Here is a 24,134-nt window from a genome sequence, read left to right as displayed (position 1 = left end):
GATGGAGAACCGTGCCTGTAGCACTTGGTCGGTCGGTACAGGGACGGTTAATGCTGGTTGTGGATGACGCTGGAGTCTTCGTCTGACGAGCTCGATTAGAAACAGATCTGGTGATCGAGCAGGCCAAGGCAACATGTCAACACTCTGTAGTCCTTGTTGGGTTACAACAGCGGTATGTGCGCAAGCGTTGTCCTATTGGAAAACAACCCCTGAAATGCCGTTCATGAATGGCAGCACAGCAGACTGACGTACAAATTTGCATTTAGGATGCGTGCGATAACCACGAGAGTGCTCCCAATGTCATGCAAATTCGCACCCAGGACCATGACCCTTATGTGTAGGTCTAATGTCTGTAGCATACAAAAAGGTTGGCTGCAGGCCCTTATGTTGTCTTGGCAGAAGAGGCAACACCGCGTTGCTAGTGGAGGCCGAAATGCACGCGTTTTAGCTCACGCAGGCTGGCGTGAGGAGGGAAGGACTATACTGACGTGAGGTCTGGAACATGACAAGGAATGAGAATTCAGAAAGCGGACGTAGCTAGTTGCATACTTAACTTTAATCCATTTATAATGAACGTCGCTATTGACGGTATATGATTCACAATATTATCTATTCAGAATACATTCTTAAAGAATATGGCGCCTTGCTAAGTCGTAGCAAATGACGGCTATGCTAAACTGTCATCTCGGCAAATGAGAGCGTATGTAGACAGTGAACCATCGCTAGCAAAGTTGGCTGTACAACTGCGGTGAGTGCTAGGGAGTCTCTCTAGACTGGACCTGCCGTGTGGCGGCGCTCGGTCTGCAATCACTCATAGTGGCGACACGCGGGTCCGACGTATACTAACGGACCGCGGCCGATTTAAAGGCTACCACCTAGCATGTGTGGTGTCTGGCGGTGACACCATACCTTAACTGCCTGCTTCTAACCGACACACCGCGATGACTGGCACCGAGACAGAACCAGCTTTCATCAGAAAACATACCAGACCTACACTCTTCCCTCCAATGAGCTCTCGTTCAACACCACTTAAATCACAAATGGCGGCAAATTGGGGTCAGTGGAACGCACACTACAGTGCTGCTAGGTCGAAACTGTCCTTGAAGAAACCGATTTGTAACAGTTAGTTGTCACTGTGGTGGCGACTGCTGCTCAGATTGCTGCTGCAAATGCAGTACGATGCGCGAGAGCCATCCGCCTAACATGATGGCCCTTCCTCACGGTTGTGCCACGTGGCCGTTCGGAGACTACCTTCTTGCAATCGTACATCGTCGTAACCACCGCTGCCAGTAACATGCTGTAGTATACAGAGAAGCTGCAGCATTAGAAAATTGTCGCGAAATGCAGGGAGATCTGCAGCGGATAGCCACTTGGTGCAGGGAGTGGCAACTAACCCTTAACATAAACAAATGTAATGTATTGCGAATACATAGAAAGAAGGATCCTCTATTGTGTGATTATATGATAGCGGAACAAACACTGGTAGCAGTTACTTCCGTAAAATATCTGGGAGTATGCGTGCGGAACGATTTGAAGTGGAATGATCATATAAAATTAATTGTTACTAAGGCGGGTACCAGGTTGAGATTCATTGGGAGAGTCCTTAGAAAATGTAGTCCATCAACAAAGGAGGTGGCTTAGAAAACACTCGTTCCACCTATACTTGAGTATTGCTCATCTGTGTGGGATCCGTACCAGATCGGGTTGACGGAGGAGATAGAGAAGATCCAAAGAAGAACGGCGCGTTTCGTCACAGGGTTATTTGGTAAGCGTGATAGCGTTACGGAGATGTTTAGCAAACTCAAGTGACAGACTCTGCAAGAGAGGCGCTCTGCATCGCCGTGTAGCTTGCTGTCCAGGTTTCGAGAGGGTGCGCTTCTGGATGAGGTATCGAATATATTGCTTCCCCCTACTTATACCTGCCGAGGAGATCACGAATGTAAAATTAGAGAGATTAGAGCGCGCACGGAGGCTTTCCTGCAGTCATTCTTCCCGCGAACCATACGCGACTGGAACAGGAAAGGGAGGTAATGACAGTGGCACGTAAAGTGCCCTCCGCCACACACCGTTGGGTGGCTTGCGGAGTATAAATGTAGATGGAGACTCTGTCCCTGCCAAGTTATTCTGCATTGTAGCAGAAGAAACGTTCAGCTTCTCTTAGGCTTATTATACGACCTAGTTCCAACTCAGTGAGGTGTTGACAATGTGATTCTTGGCTAATATCAACTCACTAGTCCAGTTTCAAAGGTAACTAACACTCACTACCGTTGCAGCGTGTATTTAAGCAAACATTATTTGCACCCTCATAGTGACGCTAATAGCGTCACTGTTATGAGACTAGCGCTAAATTTAAATAGACAACATCTTTTAGACGCAGAAATAGCCTACCAACTTTCGTTCATGTCACACAACTGCGTCTCCGTATTTTGATTTTTCTTCCGTCGGTGTATATTCTGGTGAACGTTTTTACTGTCTCAAGTTCTTCACAACGACACCCGAATCAATATCCTAGCTAAACACGTTTCCATGTTTCAAGAATTTATAACTTTACATAAAACTGCGTTGTAACAATAACGCGCATCTCTATACACCAGTACGATGACGACACAGGCATGACAAAACCGGCCTCTATCCGACCAATAATACTGCACAGTAATATTTTTCAATATAATTAATGTTCTCCCTAGACTGCCGAGTAATATTGTTCTATTGAACAGTGGTTCGGATTAAATTCAGTATTTTAAAAGTTTTTCATGATTTCAATATAACTGCTCAGCTTTGTTGCAACAGAAGGAAGGTGGAAGAAAAACTGGGTCAAGACACCTCGAAGGTCACTCACGAAAACTTGTTGAGCAAATTGAGGTTAAACGGAAAAAATGATTATGATAACTTTTTACGTTAAACAATCCTGTCGGAGGAACATCCGCTACTGAGCATTGTGCCAGAAGTTGGAAACACCGCTACAGTTGTAAGGTTCTTTTATTTAACACACGACCGGTTTCGGGCTCTTATACGCCCATCTTCAGGTGTCGTAACTTGGTGCTGTGTACACGTCCACCGCGGCGCTCGTCTATATCTTTCTGTGGGAGCTCTCATTTCCCACATTTTATTATGATGATCGTTTCTCCCAACGTAGGTCGGCGTGAACAAAGTATTTTCGGAATCGTAGCAGAGATTTGGTGATTGAAATTTTATGAGAAGATCCCGCCACAAGGAGGGACGCCTTTGTCTTAATGATATCCACCCCAAATCCTGTATTATGTCCGTGACACTCTCTCCCCTATTTATAGTTAGTACAAAACGTGCTGCTCTTCTTTGAACTTCCTCGATGTGCTTTGTTAATGCTATTTGGTAAAAATCACACACCGCACGCCAGTATTCCCAAAGGGGACGGACAAGCGTAGTGTAGGCAGTCTCTTTAGTAGATACAATACATCTTCCAAGTGACCTGTCAATAAATCGCAGTCTTTTGTTCGCCTTCCCCACCACATTTTTAATGTGTTCTTTCCAAGTTGTTCGTAATTGTAATTCCTAGGTATTTAGTTGAAATTATGGCCTTTAGATCTGACTGATTTATCGAGTAACTGAAGTTTAACAGATTACTTTTAGCACTCATGTGGAGGAACTTACACTTTCCATTATTTAGGTTCAATTGCCAATTTTCACACCATACGGATATCTTTTCTAAATCTTTTTGCAATTTAGCCGACCGAAGTGGCCGTGCGGTTCTAGGCGCTGCAGTCTGGAACCGAGCGACCGCTACGGCCGCAGGTTCGAATCCTGCCTCGGGCATGGCTGTGTGTGATGTCCTTAGGTTAGTTAGGTTTAAGTAGTTCTAAGTTCTAGGGGACTGATGACCTCAGAAGTTGAGTCGCATAGTGCTCAGAGCCATTTGAACAATTTTGGACCTTTTTGCAATTTGCTTTGATCTTCTGATGACTGTACTGGACGCTAAACGACAGTCATCTGCAAACGACCTAAGACGGCAGCTCAGATTGTCACCTAATTCGTCTGTATGGATAGAGAACAGCAGAGGGCCTATAACACTACCCTGGGGAAAGCCATATATCACTTCTGTTTCACTCGATGGCTTTCCGTCAGTTACAACGAACTGTGATCTCTCTGACAGGAAATCACTAATCCAGTCACATAACTGAGACGATATTCCATAAGCAAGCAATTTCACTACAAGTCGCGTGTGTAGTACAGTGTAAAATGCCTTCGTGTGAGTAAAGAGCTAGTTGTGTTGCAGAGCAGTAGAAGCAGAACCAACGCACACACGCAGACATCACATTCAATACTAATGTACAAGGATTGGAAATTTAATAGTGGCAACTATTTATTTACAGCTCGTACAATATAGATACGTGTTTCAAAGTTTTACTGATCTCAAAGTAGTCACCAGCATTGTGCATAACCCGTTGCCAGCAATGTGGGAGTCGTAGGATACTCTTAGCAGTGCCAGTGGTTTGACAGTTCGAGAGGCACGGTCTATTGCCCGACGGATTTGTAGCAGTTCTGAAGCGCATGCCGTGAAGTGTTTCCTTCAGCTTAGAAATCGAGTTGACCTTACGAGGGTTTAAGTCAGGGGAGTGCAGTAGGTGGTATAGCACGTAGCAGCCCCATCAGTGAAACAAATCAGTAACAGCTTGCACTGTACGTGCTTGAGCATTGTCCTGCAAAATGATGGTCAGGCCCGGCAGAAAGTGTCATCACTTCTGTCTCTAAGCTGATAGTAGGTTGTGTTCCAAAAATGAACAGCATAGAGACAGAAGTGATAACACTTTCTGCAGGACCTGACCAACATTTTGCAGGACAATGCTCAAGCACGTACAGTGCAGGCTGTTACTGATTTGTTTCACTGATGGGGCTGCTAAGTGCTATACCATCTACTGTGCTCCCCTGACTTAATCCCTCGTGATTTCAACTCGATTTCTAAACTGAAGGAAACACTTCACGGCATTCGCTTCAGAACTGCTACAAATTCGTCGGGCAATAGACCGCGTCGGTCGAACTGAATACAACTGGCATTGCTAAGAGTATCCCACGACTTCCACGTCACTGGCAACGGGTTATACACAATGCTGCTAATTACTTTGAAGGTCAGTAAACCTTTGAAACCCTTATCAATTTTGTACGAGCAGTAAATAAATAGTTACCACTATTAAAGTTCCAACCCTCGTCCATAGTAGAGCCTCAAATTAGGAACAAATTTCTGAAACGATGCGGCTATACAGGATAAAACGTATACTGCGCAGTGTTTTATTATTTAAAAGAGAATCAGTACTTCATCGTACAGAAGTAGCACGTCTCTGAACAGTGCAAACGTTACAACAACTAATGACTTATGTCCTAAAACCAAAATAAAGCATTTGTTTCTACGAATCCGTAACTCAATTACAAGTACCTTCCTTTTCCGTAAAGAAGATTCTCCTATTCCCGTCACTTCCTGAGGCCATCTACCTAAATTTCTCTCTCATAGAACGTTCACATCACCCAGCTTTGCACTCTGACTCATGAATATCCTTGCATCATTATTATAATGTAATGAAGAAAAAAACGAATTACAAATACTGACTGGGTGTGGACATTGACTTCATGGGGAAAGCTGAAAATTTGTGCCGGACCAGAATTCTATTATCGTTGAGGAGATTCATTGTCAAATACTGGTGAATAATGTCAGGCAATTCACGCGTCGTGGGCTACACTTCTTTTCCTTCACCAGCCCTTTGATAGGTGGGTGCTTCTTACACCCCACAGCTATTCCCTCCAGACTGTATGTGATACGTGTACCAAGTTCGGTTGAAATTGGTCCAGTGGCTTAGGAGGAAATGTGGAACATACGTACATGCATTTTTATAATATCTATCGATTCCTTCCGAATAGCCTTATCATTAAAATTCCTATCGTACAGGACTGATACAGTGAATAACAGGAATGGTCTGTTATCAGACTGACGTACGACAGTGTCACGCTTGTCACCTCCGACCGCTCAGACGTTATGTGTTTCATGATCTTGCAGGATAGCGCTTTAGCTGTATGAAGGGATCTGATATTCGTAGAGCTCGGTGTATTTGCCAGCGAAGGTATGAGCAGGCCTCCCTGAGTTTCGTCAGATATTCTAGACTGGAAGGGAGGTCTTATGTGGGGCATGGTCTAAGAGTGAACTCCACAAAATCGACATCTATCGTCTTGAGTGGTTTTTATGATAAATTTTTTGTAGTTCTTCGTCCTCAGTGCCTCATGTTTGTATGCTATCGTTAGAGCTAAAGTAACAGCTATTGTTATTATTAGTATTACTATTATTGTTCAAAATGTTCAAATGTGTGTGAAATCTCATGGGACTTAACTGCCAAGGTCATCAGTCCCTAAGCTTACACACTACTTAACCTAAATTATGCTAAGGACAAACACACACACCCATGCCCGAGGGAGAACTCGAACCTTCGCCGGGACCAGCCGCACAGTCCGTGACTGCAGCGCCTGAGACCGCTCGGCTAATCCCTCGCGGCTTCTATTATTATTATTATTATTAGTAGTAGTAGTAGTAGTAGTAGCTGTTGTAGTTTCTCAGTTCTCACAATTTTGCAAAATTGCTGTATTAATGACTTTGTCTAGGTAAAAACTGTCAGTCTAAGTACACCAACTCAGTTTTTAAAACGAAGAGCAATAATTTGATTTCAAAAGTGTCAAAGAACAGTGCGAGGTGGATGTGAGAGGTTCGGACATTCAGCCACAGACAACAGTGCCGTCTTCTCACGTTTATCTTCAAAGGATCATTGCGGCAATGTGCAAGATGATGAGCGACCGACAAAGTATGACTTAACCGCCCACACCTTATACTGAAATTTATCTTAATAAGTATCGAATATAAAGAAGATTATGTTATTGTGCACCTGTTTGCTTTACTTCTGGACTGTCTCTTTCTGAATGTATAGTCTTTTCATGAATGTAAGCTACTGCATACCACAACGTTCCATTCATAGAAAGGAAATATGTACATAAGGTAACCACATGTTTACAGTTAAGAACGAAATTTGCGTGTGAGAATGAAAAGCGAATCTCATTGCGAGAAGGTATATGTAATATACTCTGTCTGAAAAAAATAAAACCTCTGAACTTTAATGAGAATGGTTCAAATGGCTCTGAGCACTATGGGACTCAACTGCTGAGGTCATTAGTCCCCTAGAACTTAGAACTAGTTAAACCTAACTAACCTAAGGACATCACAAACAACCATGCCCGAGGCAGGATTCGAACCTGCGACCGTAGCGGTCTTGCGGTTCCAGACTGCAGCGCCTTTAACCGCACGGCCACTTCGGCCGGCTTTTAATGAGAATAATTTAAGTCAACAGTGTTAACTGACCCTATCAAACAGAAAACTCGTATCTTCTGTATTTGGATTTCTGCCCTCGTACAAAAAGGAGAAAAGGCGCTTCTCAGTTTCCGAGGCTGCTACTAAATACAGAGAACTGTGGTAGTGCAATGCTATCTCTTAGATAGATGCAATGCAAACTTTGTTGTCGTCACATGTATCACTCATAAAAAAACGAATGTTCATCGGGTAATGGGAACTGGGTAATGACGGAGGAGAATCTAAGTTACTCTACAGAAAAAAACTGTTCTTCTCAAGAAAATGTATAAAAAAATTTCTTGTCGCTATTCCATTTACAAAATTTCACGATTATGGGCTTAGTAAGCAGTAGAAACATATTTCATTACAAATTACAACTAAGCAAGAGCAACACTGGAGAAATACGAAAATGTAGCTCAACACGAAAATTTATACTAATGCTTAAATTCTTTTCGTCTTTTCAAATCCATGAACTGACTACGCCAAACTTTTTTTAAAAATAACAAGCAATTCTAGATTTACCTGTGTGTTTTGAAGAAAGAATGCCTAACTAAATACTGCCGCAATCCCAATTTTTCTCAAAATAGTATCTGCCTCAGTAAATGCATCTCACTCTGTGCACAATTATGATATTCCTTTTGTAATAATAATGTCTTCCATCGGATCAATAAAATAATTCCCAGGAGCTCCATGTTCTGCGTCCTTCCTGTACAAGCTCACTACTACCAGCACACCCCGCTACACATCTCGTCACGATCAAGACTTAACACCTGCGCATCCTCGCAGAGTGAAGATGACATAACTAGTCTCCTGGCAGTGCAACGTCTCTGATAACTAAACGATACAAATATTGCATGCGCGTCATAAGATACCGAAAAGCAAGAAAATACCTGAAATATTATAAACATACCCTTCAATATAACTGGTCATAAGAATATATAGAGCTTTACTCACTGTAAAACTCTGTAACTGAAGTATCTTCCAAATAGCCGTGATACATTATACAGAACATTAATATGCAGAGTCCGTAATACTTACAAACGCTGCGCTAAACAGAGCCTCATGTCTCGCAAGAACAAAAACAGTAGAAAATACAGGAAAGTGCTTATGGCACTCTTGTAGTGCGCGTTTCTTCGTGCGGATCTGAAACCGGTCACTACACCGAAACATCAACGAGGAAACACCCTGTGTCCCCAGGTACATCATGCCCCAGCTGCAGCACGCTCCCCTATAGTAAATCGTATCAGATTCAGACTGTGACTGGTTGCATATTATACAGGGTGTCCGAAAAGTGTTTCCCTGATTACATAAATTGATAACTCAGGCTAGAAGTAAGATACAAATATGAAACTGGTGTCTAATTGTTTACAAACTATCAAAGTTTTTTTTCACACATCAGTAAACCTCCACATGAGGACCTTTGGTAGCACGTAGCATATGTAGGCGATATTCAATTTCCGTCTACACATTAGCCAACATCACTGGAGGCATCACTTCAACGACTGTAGTTATCCGTTGCCGCAGGGTTTCAAGATCTGGTACACGTGTTCGGTAGACCTCGTCCTTGACATAATCCCATAAAAAGAAGTCTAATGGGGTTATGTCAGGAGAGCGTGGAGGCCAAACCGTTGGCCCATCACGACCAATCAATCGCCCAGGAAAGGTCATATCGAGATAGGCACGGACGTCCAAACCCCAATGAGGCGGTGCACCGTCTTGCTGAAACAAGACATCGAGGTGATACCGAAGCAGCTGAGGAACAGCATACAGTTGCAACATGTCCAGATACACTGCAGATGTGATGGTAGCCTCAGCGAAGGAGAATAGCCCGATAATTCGATCGCGCAATAGTGCGCACCAAACATTCACCTCTGGACTGCCTCTGGTGCACTCCATGACCGCGCCAGGGTGTTGTGAGCCCCAAATGCGCACTTTATGGCGATTCACTTCTCCACTGACAAAAAAGGTCGCTTCGTGGGAAAAGGCAATTCGTCTGAGATAACCATCATCGTCCTCAATACGTGGTAGCATTTCGACCGCAAAGTCATATCGACTTGTATTGTCATTGGGCAACAAGGCCTGAACGATTTTCACTTTGTATGCACGAAACAATAAACGTTTGTGCAAAATGTCATGGAGAGAGCTTTTTGGCATCTGTAATTCACGTGACTGCTTTACAGCTTCCACCCTGTCTGCTGAGGTTCTTGGTCGACCAGACCTCGGAAGGTCAGCAACCGATCCTGTGTTCTTGAACCTCTCATACCAGGCTTTAATGCTCTTGACATCAGGTGGATTCCTTCCAAATTTTGTCTGGAAGTGTCTCTGCACTGCGGTTGGTGATCGTGTCTCATGGTACCACAGGACACACTGTGCCTTCTCCTGATTGGTTAACGTGGCTTCTTGGGCACTGCACCTCATCCACCACTTACGTACTACGAACCTAAAACAGAAAAAAAACTTTGATAGTTGTAAAAAATTCGACACAAGTTTCATATTTGAATCTTACTTCTAGCCCGAGTTATCAATTTATGTAATCAGGGAAAGACTTTTTGGACACCCTGTGTGTGCATAAACCGCCGATTTATAGGGGATGCAAATGTATGAAAGGAAAGCGTTAAAAAGTAAAAAAAAAGTAAAAAAAATAAAAATTTCCGTCAGAAACGTGATAAAAAGTGATAGTGTTATTGTTGAGAACGTGGCGTGCCATAGATTGTGGCCGAGTTGTTGTGAGCCCTGAGGCTTCCAGCGAGCGTAGGCGGGTATGGCTACTGTTGTCACCGCTGAAGTGACTGCGCCGCTCATCTGCCGTCATCGATCGCTGATAGCGCCAAAGTGACGCCCCCCCCCCCTACCACACACACACACACACACACACACACACACACACACACACACACACATCCTGGGTGCCTTGCATGCTGTCCAATAAACTCGTATGTACGTCCGACATTGCTTTTCCAAGGACTGCCTCCAGCAGACAATAAAGGACACGAAAGGATCGTGAACTGTTACAAAATAGCTTGTCGTCCATTTATTCAATTCCGGGCAAGTTTTTGTACTGCGTGGCCGGCAGTCTAACACTCAACCCGTTTACAGCCCTCCCCCCCTGCCCCCCAAAAACTGGATTACGTAACCAATTTCCCAATACCGCTTCTGGGTGGTCATGTAAAGACTTCAAAATCGATTCAGTAAATCCGCTTCTGCTTACTTGTTTTCCTGTTCTGCAATCGATTTTCGTTCCCATGTAAACGCAACCGGTTTTGAAACGTGCTTGGGCTCTTAGGTTTCGTCTTGTTTTTACAAATTGTCGGCTAATATGGACGGAGTGGCTTTTTGTACAGTGAAGGATAGGGAGAAATATTAGACTGAAGCTGTTTGCACCTCGTCTAATTGAAGATAAATAGCGACTGTGCTGACTACATCAGAAACTATGGTTTTTCAGGCGCCATATTTAACTGGGCTAGCAAATCCGCTTCAGGCGACAGCGGAAAACGGTTTCCGAAATTCGGTTTTCGTCTTTCGGAACATATGCCGCATCTAAACGAAGTGACTTTCTTCGCCGGCCGAAGTGGCACAGTCAGCCTTCGGCGGCGCAGCGGTTCGGACGGTGTTTACGTCCCTGCCGCACGTCTGCGCGAGAGGTGTTTACGTTACGTGTGTAGCGGTGTGTCGCGGTAATACATAGAACGAATCATGGCCTTGTCGTTCCGCAAATCGACACTGAAATTTAGTTTTGCTAACGAATATGCTCGACCGAAGGCTTACGAGATCGAACGTTATTTACGGGACGAGGTGAAAATCGAACCTGACGTTCTAGTTGGAATACACTTATCTATAGTCAGCAGCGTGGTTTATGTCAAGCTTATAAATGAAGCGGCATGTGACGAACTACTACTTCGACACCGACAAGGACTTCGTTTCTGTCATTCGGACGGGAATGTTGGAGCGGTAACAGTTGAACACGCCGGCATGGGACTCCGAACAATCCGCGTCTTTGAGCTTCCATTCGAAGTGCCAGAAGAATTGGTGACAGACGCCCTGCGTCCTTACGGAACGGTCCTATCCCACGTGGCTGAAAAATGGGCGAGTTTCAAGACGTATCCTGTCCTCAATGGCGTCAGACAAATACGGATTGAACTCCGAAAACACGTCCCGTCATACTTGTACATCGCCGGTTGTAGGGCGATTGTCATTTACGACGGACAACCAAGGACGTGCTCTGGATGTGGGAAGGAGGGACACATACGTTCTGAGTGTGCTCAACGAAGGTTATTACAGCTGCCACGGGATGATCCACCCCTCACGCCACATCCGACTGTGCTCCCCATGACTTACGTCGCCGCATTACGCGATGACGTGGGCCGCGAGACAGACGCGTACCAGAACACACAGGCAGCGGCGGATCGTGGCGAGCCACAGAAAGACGACGTTGCGCTGGACCGCCTGCAGCAGTCACAGGACGCCCTCTCTTCGGTCCCACTTGCGGCCCCTTCCGATAAGGCACTTGGATCCGTCGATAATACGACGGCGCACGATTCTGACGTCCCCCACGAACAACTGGAGACCATGCTGACCTCTGATTCCGAGGCCCGGCAACGTAAACAGCGCTCACCAAAACGCCGGAAGAAGCGCCGCCTCACGGTGGAGAACGACCACTCTGATGTAGCAGATAATTCTGAGAAGTTTACGGGTACAGAACAGACGACCATGGATACAGAAGAACTGCCTAGCGTGGATGCAACGGTGGCCAGCGGGACGGCGACACGACCTACCGCTGATGATGCTCCAGACACAGCGAAGGAGCTCAATAGACGGCAACAGGCTACTGAGGAGGCTACGGCGCCTGCACCGCACGACAACGATGGGACACTAGGGGACTGGTCAGAAGAGCCAACCCCGTGGGGGACAGATGATGCCGGAGGAACTGCTCCCACGCACTCTCCCGGTGTAAGATCGGCAGAGTGCACGGAATAATGGCAGACCATATGAGGGGACGGCGGGGGCCGTTAGTCCGACAGCAGCCTATGTACGGCAAAATTAGCGACCGTACGGTACCCTATCTACGTAGACCGCCATGCAACAAGCTTATCGGATAGGGTCTGTTAACATCAATAGCATTGGGACGCCGGTAAAAATCAAGATGCTCAGTGACATGATAAAGGCTGCGGATTTAGACATCGCACTATTACAAGAAGTCCGGGTACTTCCCTCCTCGGACTTTTACGGTTACGACGTTTACTGTTCCCCGTGTGACGAGAGAGGCGTTGGCACAGCTATACTATTAAAGGAAGGGATACGTGCAGACGAAGTAGAGTATTTGCCTTCTGCCCGTGGTACGGCCGTGACCATAGGAGGAATACGTTTGATCAACATATACGCACCGTCAGGCTCGGATAAGAGAAGGGACAGAGCAGATTTTTACGCCCATGAGGTTGCACCGTTGTTCCAGGGACGATACGATGGTTGCATACTCGGCGGAGATTTTAATTGTGTGCTTGACAGAAAGGACCAACACCCTAACTATACTACTAGCCCAGAACTTAGGGAGCTGGTCAACGGGATGGAATTAGTCGATACATGGGACCTGAAGTATCGCAACCAACCAGGATATACATTTTTTACTAGCCACTCCGCGGGCCGTTTGGACCGAATCTACGTTTCAAGGGCGTTAGCAGTGTCGACGGTGGACGCAGAAATATGGCCGACAGCGTTTACGGACCACGAGGCATATATTTGTACGGTTAACCTTGATAGACAGCAGGTATGGAGACGGAGGGGTGATTGGAAGATGAACGTCTCCCACCTGCGAGATGCAGAATGCCGACGCATGGTGGAGGCCGCGTGGCATGGCTGTCTCCGTCGCTGAAATTCTTTCGGTTCTATCCTGCAGTGGTGGATCGAGTGCGCGAAGCCAGCTTTACGGAGGACGTTAATAGGTTACGGGAAGGAGGTTTCTCAATGGCAGCGCACGACCACTGAGTTTTACTTTACGGCTCTCCGGGAACTGTTAGCTCAACCACCTACACCAGAACGCCAGACGGCCGTCCGCCGAGTTAAGGCGAAGCTGGTACAACTTGCGAAGCAGAGGATGGCAGGTACGATGATACGCGCGAGGTCGCAGGATTTCCTGCCCAACGAGGTTCCCTCGATGCATTACGTGATAAAGGAACGACGAAGAAGACGCAGGAATTTAATACATGAGATCGATCTCGGCGATGGCCGTCGTTTTACAACACAAAGGGGCATAGCACAGGCGTTCACGGATCATTTTAGCAGATTCTATGCGAGCAACGGGGAGGGTCCGAGGGAGCTGGGGAACGTCCTGGAAGAGATCCCAGACGCGACGAGTGTGAACGGGGAAGCAGACGGGTTAACTGAAATTACGTGTGAAGAGCTGGAGGAAGCGATTACACGAGGTGCTTGCAACAAGTCCCCAGGTCCAGATGGATTCCCGTTGGAATTTTACCGTGCCTTCGTGACCATTATGACACCGATGTGGCTATGTATGTTTAATGAGCTTCTGCGGCAAGAAGTACCGATTCACATTCAATTCACGGAAGGGCTCATGATACCGATACCGAAGCCCCGTGGTGGCAAACGGCCTTGTGATTATCGCCCCTTGACCCTCCTTAATAGTGACTACAAGATCTTCATGCGCATCCTGGGAAGTCGTATCAAAAAGTCGCTGGAGCATCGAATACATGCCGATCAGACTTGTCTTGGCGGCATCAGTAATATCCACACAGCCTTGGGAGACTATCGTGACGTCGTCGCCCTCGCGGCTGCATGCCGCCTCCGGGGGGCGATGGTTGCTGTAGATTTCGATCATGCTTTTGATCGCGTGGATCATGTGTACCTCGCGGCGGTGATGAACAGGATGGGTGTCTCGCCATTACTGACCAATGCTGTGATGCGGCTGTTGCACGGCGCCAGATCAGCGATGGTGGTCAACGGAGGGAGAACTGAGTATTTTAAGATCTTAAGATCAGTGAGACAGGGTTGCCCCTCGTCGATCCTCCTTTATGCGATCGCCTTAGAACCGTGCCTCGCAGGCCTTCGCCGCCGTCTTACCGGGATCTCCCTACGGCATTTATCATTCAAATGCAGAGCATACGCGGATGATATTGTGTTCCTCGTGCGGAATGAGAGGGAGACTCAAACAGCACTGGATTGGCTACGGACGTATGGGATGGCAGCTGGAAGTGTGGTCAACTACCGAAAATCACAATTCATGCATGTGGGGCGTGGACTAGAACCGGGAACGGAAGGGCCCTTACCTGCGGTGGAAACCCTCCGCTGTTTGGGTATCACCTTTCATAAAGAGACAGCGGGAACGGCTGCGGACAACTACCGAAGACTGTTACTCAGAGTCCGCACGGCAGTACGACTAAACGCCCTACGGTCGATGGATATGCTGCAGCGAGTGTTACTCGTCAACCTTTATCTAGCGCCCATGATGTGCCACCTGACACACCTTCTCCCCTTGACGCGTACGGTGGCTATGAGGATTCAGGCGGCTTGTGGGTACTATGTGTGCCTGGGACAACTCTTTAAGGTACAGTACAACACGCTTACCCTCCCAGCGCGAGAGGGGGGCGTTGGTTCAGTGAACGTGCACGAGAAGGCGCGTGCCATGTTTATTAATACTATGCTCAAACGGTGGCGCAACAGGAACCACTCGCTTACGGGGACGATCATCGAAGAACTCGTCCCAACATCGCATCTTCCTCCAGTCAGTGTCGGCCATATATCGCCCCCTTTAACGTATGTGCGCACGTTCATCGTGGAACACAGTTACGTTGGAGAGCGTTTACCGACGACCCGACAGTCGACATCGAAGGACGTGTACCATCTGCTTCTTCGACAGATCGCCCGGAATAGGGTGGAACGCAAACATCCAGCTGTTAATTGGCACGTGGTGTGGCGCACGGTCCATCACCCCCACCTACCTACATCAGTCAGATCAACATGGTACATTGTCGTCAACCGAAAACACCCTACAAACGATAGAAAGTACGCAATACATTTGGCGGATTCGCCCTTGTGTCAGCAATGCGGCGTGCTGGATACGGACGACCATCGGCTGGTCTGCGGCGCGGCATTAGCTGTCTGGACTCTCGCACGAAAGATAATAGCGTTCATGCGGCGCACTATCTATACAGCAGTCTCTTCTGACATAGTATTTTTTCCAGAGGAAACGTATTTTCCGCGTCATAAGACGAACGCGGTGGCGTGGATCACAGGTATGACGGTCCATTACATCTATAGAGACTCACGTACGAACTTACTCCACGTCCTGGATTACTGGCAATACTTGCAAGAGGACACACAACACTATTACGGCTACAAAAGTACAAGGATTGGTATGCCAATTTCCTAGTAACGGTTTTTGCGGACCCGCCATATACCTGGGGTGTGCCGGGTGCGCGAAGATGAGCGGCGGTGCTGTCGTTGTGAAACCGACCAAGTTAAAGTGATCGACTAAGAACACTATGCGAGTATGCGACCTACGAAAAACTCACGCTTGAACAGTTATCAAATGGATGTATTTCAAATTTTGTTTTCATATCCAACATACTTTTCTTTAGGGTGCCGGAGGTGGCCCCACTTCGATTTTGTTGTTATTTCATGCTGCATGGTAGGACGGCAGCGAGGATCCTTCCAGAACAGTTATCATGTGGCAAAACGTACTATGTTTATTTTGTGAATAACAAAGGTTTCTGTTTCTCCTACCTTCCTTCATATATATATATATATATATATATATATATATATATATATATATATATATATATATAAAAGTTGGTAGAGCACTTGCCCGCAAAAAAAAAAAATAAAAAAAAGTGGCCGTGCGGTTAAAGGCGCTGCAGTCTGGAACCGCAAGACCGCTACGGTCGCAGGTTCGAATCCTGCCTCGGGCATGGATGTTTGTGATGATGTCCTTAGGTTAGTTAGGTTTAACTAGTTCTAAGTTCTAGGGGACTAATGACCTCAGCAATTGAGTCCCATAGTGCTCAGAGCCATTTGAACCATTTTTGACTTTCTTCCACAAGTGCTTCACTAATCACATAAGAATTCTCCTATTTCGTGTTTCTTCAGCAGTTTTCACAATAACCTATGGCGTCTAGTAAAACCCGAGAAACCGGTAGAATATGCAGCTCAGCGCCTGGTCATCGACTTCGCAAAGCAGTACGCTGCAATTCATAAAACATAAAAAAATTAATAAAATTAAAAAACGCTCTAAAAAGTTTTTTGACCGCTGTTAATTAATAAACTTTTTCAGGTTAATAACTAAAATGCTGGTTCCTGACAGCCTAGCGTAGAAGTTTAGTATAGTCACGCCGGTTCGAATCTCCACTTAAAAATTATTATTGTACTTTTATCTGAATTCCATATTTATTAAGAAATGTAAATGTTTATTAACAAATATTCAGTCATTTTCAATATAAATAACATCTTGCTATTTTTAATTATTGGTCGTCCAAAAATAATCACAGACATGTGATATGCATTATTGTTAAACAGAAAAAAATACATACATCAATAATTCAGTTTAAATTCTAAACATAAAAAACTCTTTATTTACTATTTGATATTTCGCTCTCTTGTACCAAATTTGAATTTATTGTGAATACTCACTTTTCAAGCGATTAGTAATTTAAATTTTTATTAACATTATGATTTAGTATTTGTCAATTAAATTTTCACTTGTAAATAAATATACAATTTCATCAAAAAAAGATGCTACTAGCAAGATTCGAACCAGCGACCATACGATTACCGAACCGAGAGAGCTGTCGCTGTGGTTAGCACACTGGTCTCGCTTTCGGGAGGACGACGTGATTTTCCTAAACTGCTTCAGGCAAATGCCGGGGTGTTTCCTTTGAAAGGGCACAGCCAATTTCCTTTCCCATCCATTCCTAATTCGAGCTCGTGCTCCGTCTCTAATGACCTCGTTGTCGACGGGACGTTAAACACTCATCTTCCTCCTCCTCACGATTACCGAACTTTTATGCTGTGAGCTCAGCTGAAATGTTTTGTATTCAGTAGCACCCGGGAATCTTCAAAAGGATTTTTTTCGACTTTTTCTGGGGACTGCATAGTACCGCTTAACGAAATTCATGTCCGGGTAAGTCCATAAGGCGCCTTTGTGAAACATTCTGCGATAGTCATAAGGTATTTTCCAACAAAGAGGCTGCGAGGAATGTTCACCACCCCACACAGAAAAAAGTTATCAGCATTGTTTTTACTTTTGATTGCACTTGACGAGTTTTTTTTGGGTGACGCGAACTTTAAGTCTTCCACAGACTTCATTGGTGCTTCATTTCAGGATCGTACACGGAGCACCGTGATTCGTCAGCTGACGACCTCGGAGAAAAGTTTGAAGCACATTAAGTTACCACGCAACATTGTTTATGTTAAGCAGTCGACACACGCATATGGCAGCTACAATTTTCATCCCCAAACCTTCCCTTAAAATTTCTTGTAATTCTAAATAACTATCTTTCTCGAGGGTTTCCCGAATTTTTTAAATGTTTTCGTCGGTTCAAGTCGTGGTAGGTCGACTAGAGCATAATTCGTCTTCAGTTGGGATTTCACCTCTTTTGAAACAGGAAAACCGTAAAAGGACTTTACTTTTTCCCGTTGCATCATCCTTTTACGCAGTTTTCAACATTTGAAGAATTTCTGTGCCGCTTTTTCCGTGCGAGCAGCAAAACTTTACGGCCCCCCGCTGTTCACGAGAATCAGCCAGTAAAGAAACGACGAACACATGAAACAACTGTCGCTATCAGATTCAGACAAGCCGAACGGTGATTAGGTAGACAGCCTGTAGGGAATGGTATCTCTATACGATCCTGGTGGCAGAATGCGGTAGAGGAAGGTGAGATGAAACAGCCAGGGCGGGAAAAGCGGACATCGCATATTTTTTGCGCTGATCAGTTCTGCTGTGACCCGAGAAGTGGTCAAACTAGTTGTGATAGATACCATCTTTGTTGTTAGTGATTGACAGTGGAAGCTTGTTCCATTGTTTTTAGTAAAAGCTTATCTGATTTTCAGTAGTTTGGTGTCAGGTAAGTCAGTTACATTATTCATGTCACACGTCACTTGTACGAAGGATTATACTTTTTTACAATATGATTGTTTAAACAACGCATTTTGTCATACAAATGTAGTTCCTTGTTATTTCATTCGGTGCAATAATTTCATCTGTAATTCGCTAACAGCGGAGTGAAATCCGATCTGGAAAAGTGGCCACACTACTCGTCGGGAAATATGGTCAAGTTGTTTATCCCAGTAAGAGTCTGAGTGAGTGAGGAAAGTGATCCGACATCAACAGGGTGGTCCATTGATCGTGACAAGGCCCGCACATGCATTTACAATGCGCTGACGCATGTTGTCAGCCATTGTCGGTGGATCACGATAGCAAATATCCTTCAACTTTCCCCACAGAAAGAAATTCGGGGACGTGAGACCCGGTGAACTTGCGGGACATTGTATGGTGCTTCGACGACAAATCCACCTGTCATGAAATATGCTATTCAATACCGCTTCAGCTGCACGCGAGCTATGTGCCGGACATCCATCATGTTGGAGGTACATCGCCATTCTATCATGCAGTGAAACATCTTATAGTAACATCGGTAGAATATTACGTAGGAAATCAGCATACATTGCACAATTTAGATTGCCATCGATAAAATGGGAGCCAATTAATTCTTCCTACCATAACGCCGCACCACACATTAACCCGCCAAGGTCGCTGATGTTTCACTTGTCGCAACCATTGTGGATTTTCCGTTGCCCAATAGTCCATATTATGCCGGTTTACGTTACCGCTGTTGGTGAATGACGCATCGTCGCTAAATAGAATGCGTGCAAAAAATCTGTCATCGTGCCGTAATTTCTCTTGTGGCCAGTGGCAGAACTGTACACGACGTTCAGAGTCGTCGCCATGCAATTCCTGGTGCATAGAAATAAGGTACGGGTGCAATCGATGTTGATGTAGCATTCTCAACACCGACGTTTTCGGGATTCCCGATTCTCGCGCAATTTGTCTGATACTGATGTGCGGGTTAGCCGCCACAGCAGCTAAAACACCTACTTGGGCATCATCACTTGTTGCAGGTTGTGGTTGACGTTTCACATGTGGTTGAACACTTCCTGTTTTCTTAAATAACGTAACTATCCGGCGAACGGTCCGGAAACTTGGATGATGTCGTCCAGGATACCGAGCAGCGTTCATAGCACACGCCCGTTGGGCATTTTGATCACAATAGCCATACATCAAAACGATATCGACCTTTTGCGCAATTGGTAAACGGTCCATTTTAACACAGGTAATGTATCACGAAGCAAATACCGTCCGCACTGGCGGGATGTTACGTGATGCGACATACTTATACGTCGCCATCTATCATAAAGCGAAAAAAGTGGTCCAACTAAAACATTCATATTTCTTTACGTAGTACACAAATATGGAATAAAAAATGGGGGTTCCTATTTAAAAAACGGAATTTATATCCGTTTGACCTATGGCAGCGGCATCTAGCGGGCCAACCATAGCGCCATCTGGTTGCCCCCTTCAAGCTAGACGAATTTCGTTCTTTGTAGTTTTCTCATTTGATGCTTATTTCGTGAGATATTTGGCCCAGTCACTATCAATGGACCACCCTGTATATGCACGTATACAGATGGCGGTGGTACAGCATACACAAGATACGAAAGAGCAGTGTATTGGCGGAGTTCTCATCTGTACTCAGGTGATTCGTGTGGGAAGGTTTCCCGCCTGATTATGGCCGAACGACGGGAATTAACTGACTTTGAGTGCGGAATGGTAGTTGGAGCTAGAAGCATGGAGCATTCAGTTTCGGGAAGCGTTAGGGAATTCAATGTTATGAGATCCACAGGGTCAAGGGTCTGCCGAGAAAAGCAAATTTCAGGCATTATATTTCACCACGGAGCCTTCACTTAACGACCGAGAGCAATGGCGTTTGCTTAGAGTTGTCAGTACTAATCGACAAGTAACAACCTCTTCTGCAACGCCTCTCCTGGGCTCGTCACCATATCGGTTGGACCCTAGACGACTGGAAATCCGTGGCCTGGTCAGATGAGTCTCGATTTGAGTTGTTAATAGCTGTTGTTTAGGTCCCAGTGTGGCGAAGACCATACAGATCCATGGACCAAGTTGTCAACAAGGCACTGTGCAAGCTGGTAGTGGCTCCATAATGTTTTGGGCTGCGTTTAGATGATATCGATTGGGTCCTCTGGTCCACTACATCGATCATGGACTGGAAATGTTTGTGTTCAGCTACATGGAGATCATTCGTGGACCTCAACATCAGGATGGAATTTTTGTGGATGACAGTGCGCCATGTCACCAAACCGCAACTGTTCGCCACTGATTTATTCTGGAGAATTCGAGCGAATGATTCGGCAGATCAGATGGCCCGTCATGAATCCCATCTAACATAATCGGGAGGTCAGTTCGTGCACAAAATCCTATGCCAGCAACACTTTCGCAGTTATCGACGGCTATGGAGGCAGCGCGGCTCAGAATTTCTGCAGTGGATTTCGAACGACTTGTTGAGTTCAAACCATGTCGAGCTGGTGTACTCGCCGGGCAAAAGTAGGCCCGACACGATTATAGGAGCTATCCCATGACTTTTGTCACCTCAGTATACATCAGACTGGGAGGGGGTGGTGAGGGTGGGGGAACAATCTGACAAACATAACAGTAGTAACAGAAGCTCTCGAAGATTCCTGGAGATACGGAAGGACTTGGCTGTGGATTACGGCCACAGACTAACAATAGCATGCCAGATAACATCTGAAATGGACAAACATTACAGGAAAATGTATAATCGAAAAACTGTCCGGAGTGAACCGTATCCGGCAGAAATCCACGGCACAGCGTATATCCCGAAATCGTAGAAAACACAAAGCAATTTACTGAGACATGGGATTGGTGTCGCAAATACGCAAAATGAACGCGATGGCTACGGGAGTGTGTCAACAGGCCACACGAATGGACGACCCCATCACTCGCGATCCGGAGGACATGTTTACATCTGTAGAGCGCCAGTAGAAGCCTACCGTGTTTACCGACTCCGCCCCGCTGTGAAGGAGCCCATTGGCGCTGAGGGGAGCGGTGTCACACCGTTGAGTTTGTCCACTTGTGCTGTGTGAGCGGGGTAACGTCTGCAGTCTGGGCGACCAGCTTCATCCAGTGCGACAAGCTGTGTTCCCTGGATAATGACACGTTAATCTAGACGATGATGCTCCCATTCACACATCTGTAATTGCCCGGAGACTGATGTAATGAAGCCGACAATGACGTACGCCTCCTGTACACTACTCGGTCCCCTGATCTGAAGATAACTGACCCTTTGTGGGGTATTTTGGAGATAAGCTGCATAGCTGATTTTCTCTCTGTGAACCGCTTTCAGAATTAACGACCTTTCAGCGGGACGGGTAGGGACGACCTTTGCGCTAGCTTATACGGGATTATAGCACCGGTTTCAGAAAACGCGATAATTACAAGACATACACAAAGTAGATGTGTATCAGTGAATTTAGCATCTCTCCTAGGTTTTAACGTGCTTTGCAGTTGATAAATACACGTTCCGTTTGTGACGCGGAAAATTTCAGTACGATAGCCGCACACTTGCCATTCATGTCCCAAACCTTGATGGTCGATATCAGCGATCGCATTAATTATCCGTCCTTGCAGTGCTTCATAATTGAATGGCAGTGGAGGCAGGAACGCACGATATTTGAGATAACCCCATAAGACGAAATCACACGGAGTTGAATCAAGTGACCGTAGGGACCACTGAATAAGAGGAGAATCATGATAAGAAAGACGCCCGATCCGACACTGAGGCAGTTCGGCAGTGAGCTAATACGAACGTCTGAAAGATTGCAAAAGATATTGCAAAAGATATTGCAAAATTAGCTCTCCACTGTCATAGTCCATTACATGACCCACTTGTACTCTAGTGGTGGGCTCTACAACTAACCATGTCGCATTATTTAATGGTATGTGTCATTGTTCATTATACCTTGTAATGCTATTGTAAATATAATACTGCCATGAATCTATATATATTAAAATTTTTTGCTCCGTAATAATTTTGAAAAATTAAGCAAATACTATAACGAGAGTAAGCTTTTGTTAAGTGTAGTTTATCTGTTCAAAATAACCTCTTTGACGTAGGTAGAATAAATGTATTAAAACATGTTTTGTAAATAATTATGTAATATTTCAAGTACAACAGTAATTATGTCAATTTTGTATGTATATGCTGTCATGCAATTGTAGATGGTTCATATTTAGGGTTTTTGTAAGCAGAAGTGTAAATTGAAAAGGTGCAGGGATCGTAGGTAGAACTCCGTTCTGTGGTGGAATGGAAAAGGTGGTGGGGGGCGCGCGAGTGAGATTTTGGCGCGCAAGTGGCTCCTACAGTCGGTAGCTGCCCTGCAAGTGGTGAACACGCATTACGTTGGTCAAGCACTAGAGGCCCCGAATTTACCTGCAAGACTGGGTTTTTGGTCTCGGACGTGTTCTACATGATTGGCGCAGTACGGCAATAAATTAATGGCTCAGAAATTTGCAATTTTGTCGTCGCCACCAAGAGGAAGACAGAGCTATGTACATCAAGAGCCGTAGCTGCGCAATGTCACTACGCAGCACCGCCTCACGCCACCTTCGACGTCAGTGACAGGCAAAGTACTTTATTTAGAAGTGTATCACAGTGTGAACCATGCATCTTCAATCAGTGGAATATAAGTGTTAAATGTACCTTTGTGTTTAACCGTGATTTTCCTTTGTCATGTACCTCAGTAGGATCCTTACCTAAACGAAGTTATTCCGAGTATCCTGATGTTTATTGAAGCTTAAATAATAGTAAATTAGTGGCAAGAGTACTGTTTTGCACGTATCAGTAGTCCTATCTTCCAAGGTAGGAGACGAGGTACTGGCAGAATTAAAGCTGTGAAGACGGGGCGTGAGTCGTGCTTGGGTAGCTCATATGGTAGAGCACCTGCCCGCGAAAGGCAAAGGTCCCGAGTTCGAGTCTCGGTCCGGCACACAGTTTTAATCTGCCAGGGAGGTACCTATACGTCTGTCTATTTTGTTGGTGTGGGGCGACGTGCTGAGGTCTATCTGCAAGGATGCCTTGAATACAGTCGCAAATGTGGTCGATGCTTTTTCACTAAAGAGCAATGAGGGGCGCTATCAAATCCCTTCTTGAGGTGAATGCTCGCGGCATCTACCTGAGCGCTGTGGATCTCATGGAGGAACAGAGCGAGCTGAGTTTTGCAAGGTCTCTGTTTTAGAAATGCATGTTGATTTTAGTGGTGGAGATTGTTGTTCTAAAAGAAAGTCGCAATTCTTGAGCCTACAACAAGTTCCGTACTTTTACGAGAGACTGACGCCAACGATGTAGGCCCATAGTTATGTTCATCTGTCCTACGGCCGTTCACAGATACGGAAATGACACGCGCTCTTACCCAGTCGCTAGGTACCCTTCGTTGCTCCAGCAAACTAGAAGGGGGTCATGTTCTTTCGCATCAACTTTTTAGAATCTTTTAGAAAGCTCATCGGTTGTTACTGCCGTTCCACTACTAAAAGACTTACCGAGCGAGGTGGTGAAGTGGTTAACACACTGGACTCGCTTTCGGAAGAACGACAGTTCGAACCCGCGTCCGGCCACCCTGATTTAGGTTTTCCGTGATTTCCCTACATCGCTTCAGGCAAATGCCGGGATGGTTCCCTTGA

This window comes from Schistocerca nitens, chromosome 12 (assembly GCF_023898315.1).
Source record: "Schistocerca nitens isolate TAMUIC-IGC-003100 chromosome 12, iqSchNite1.1, whole genome shotgun sequence".
In the NCBI taxonomy this organism is placed as follows: Eukaryota; Metazoa; Arthropoda; class Insecta; order Orthoptera; family Acrididae; genus Schistocerca; species Schistocerca nitens.
The sequence above is the reverse complement of the archived record's forward strand: the minus strand, read 5'-3'. Positions refer to the sequence as shown.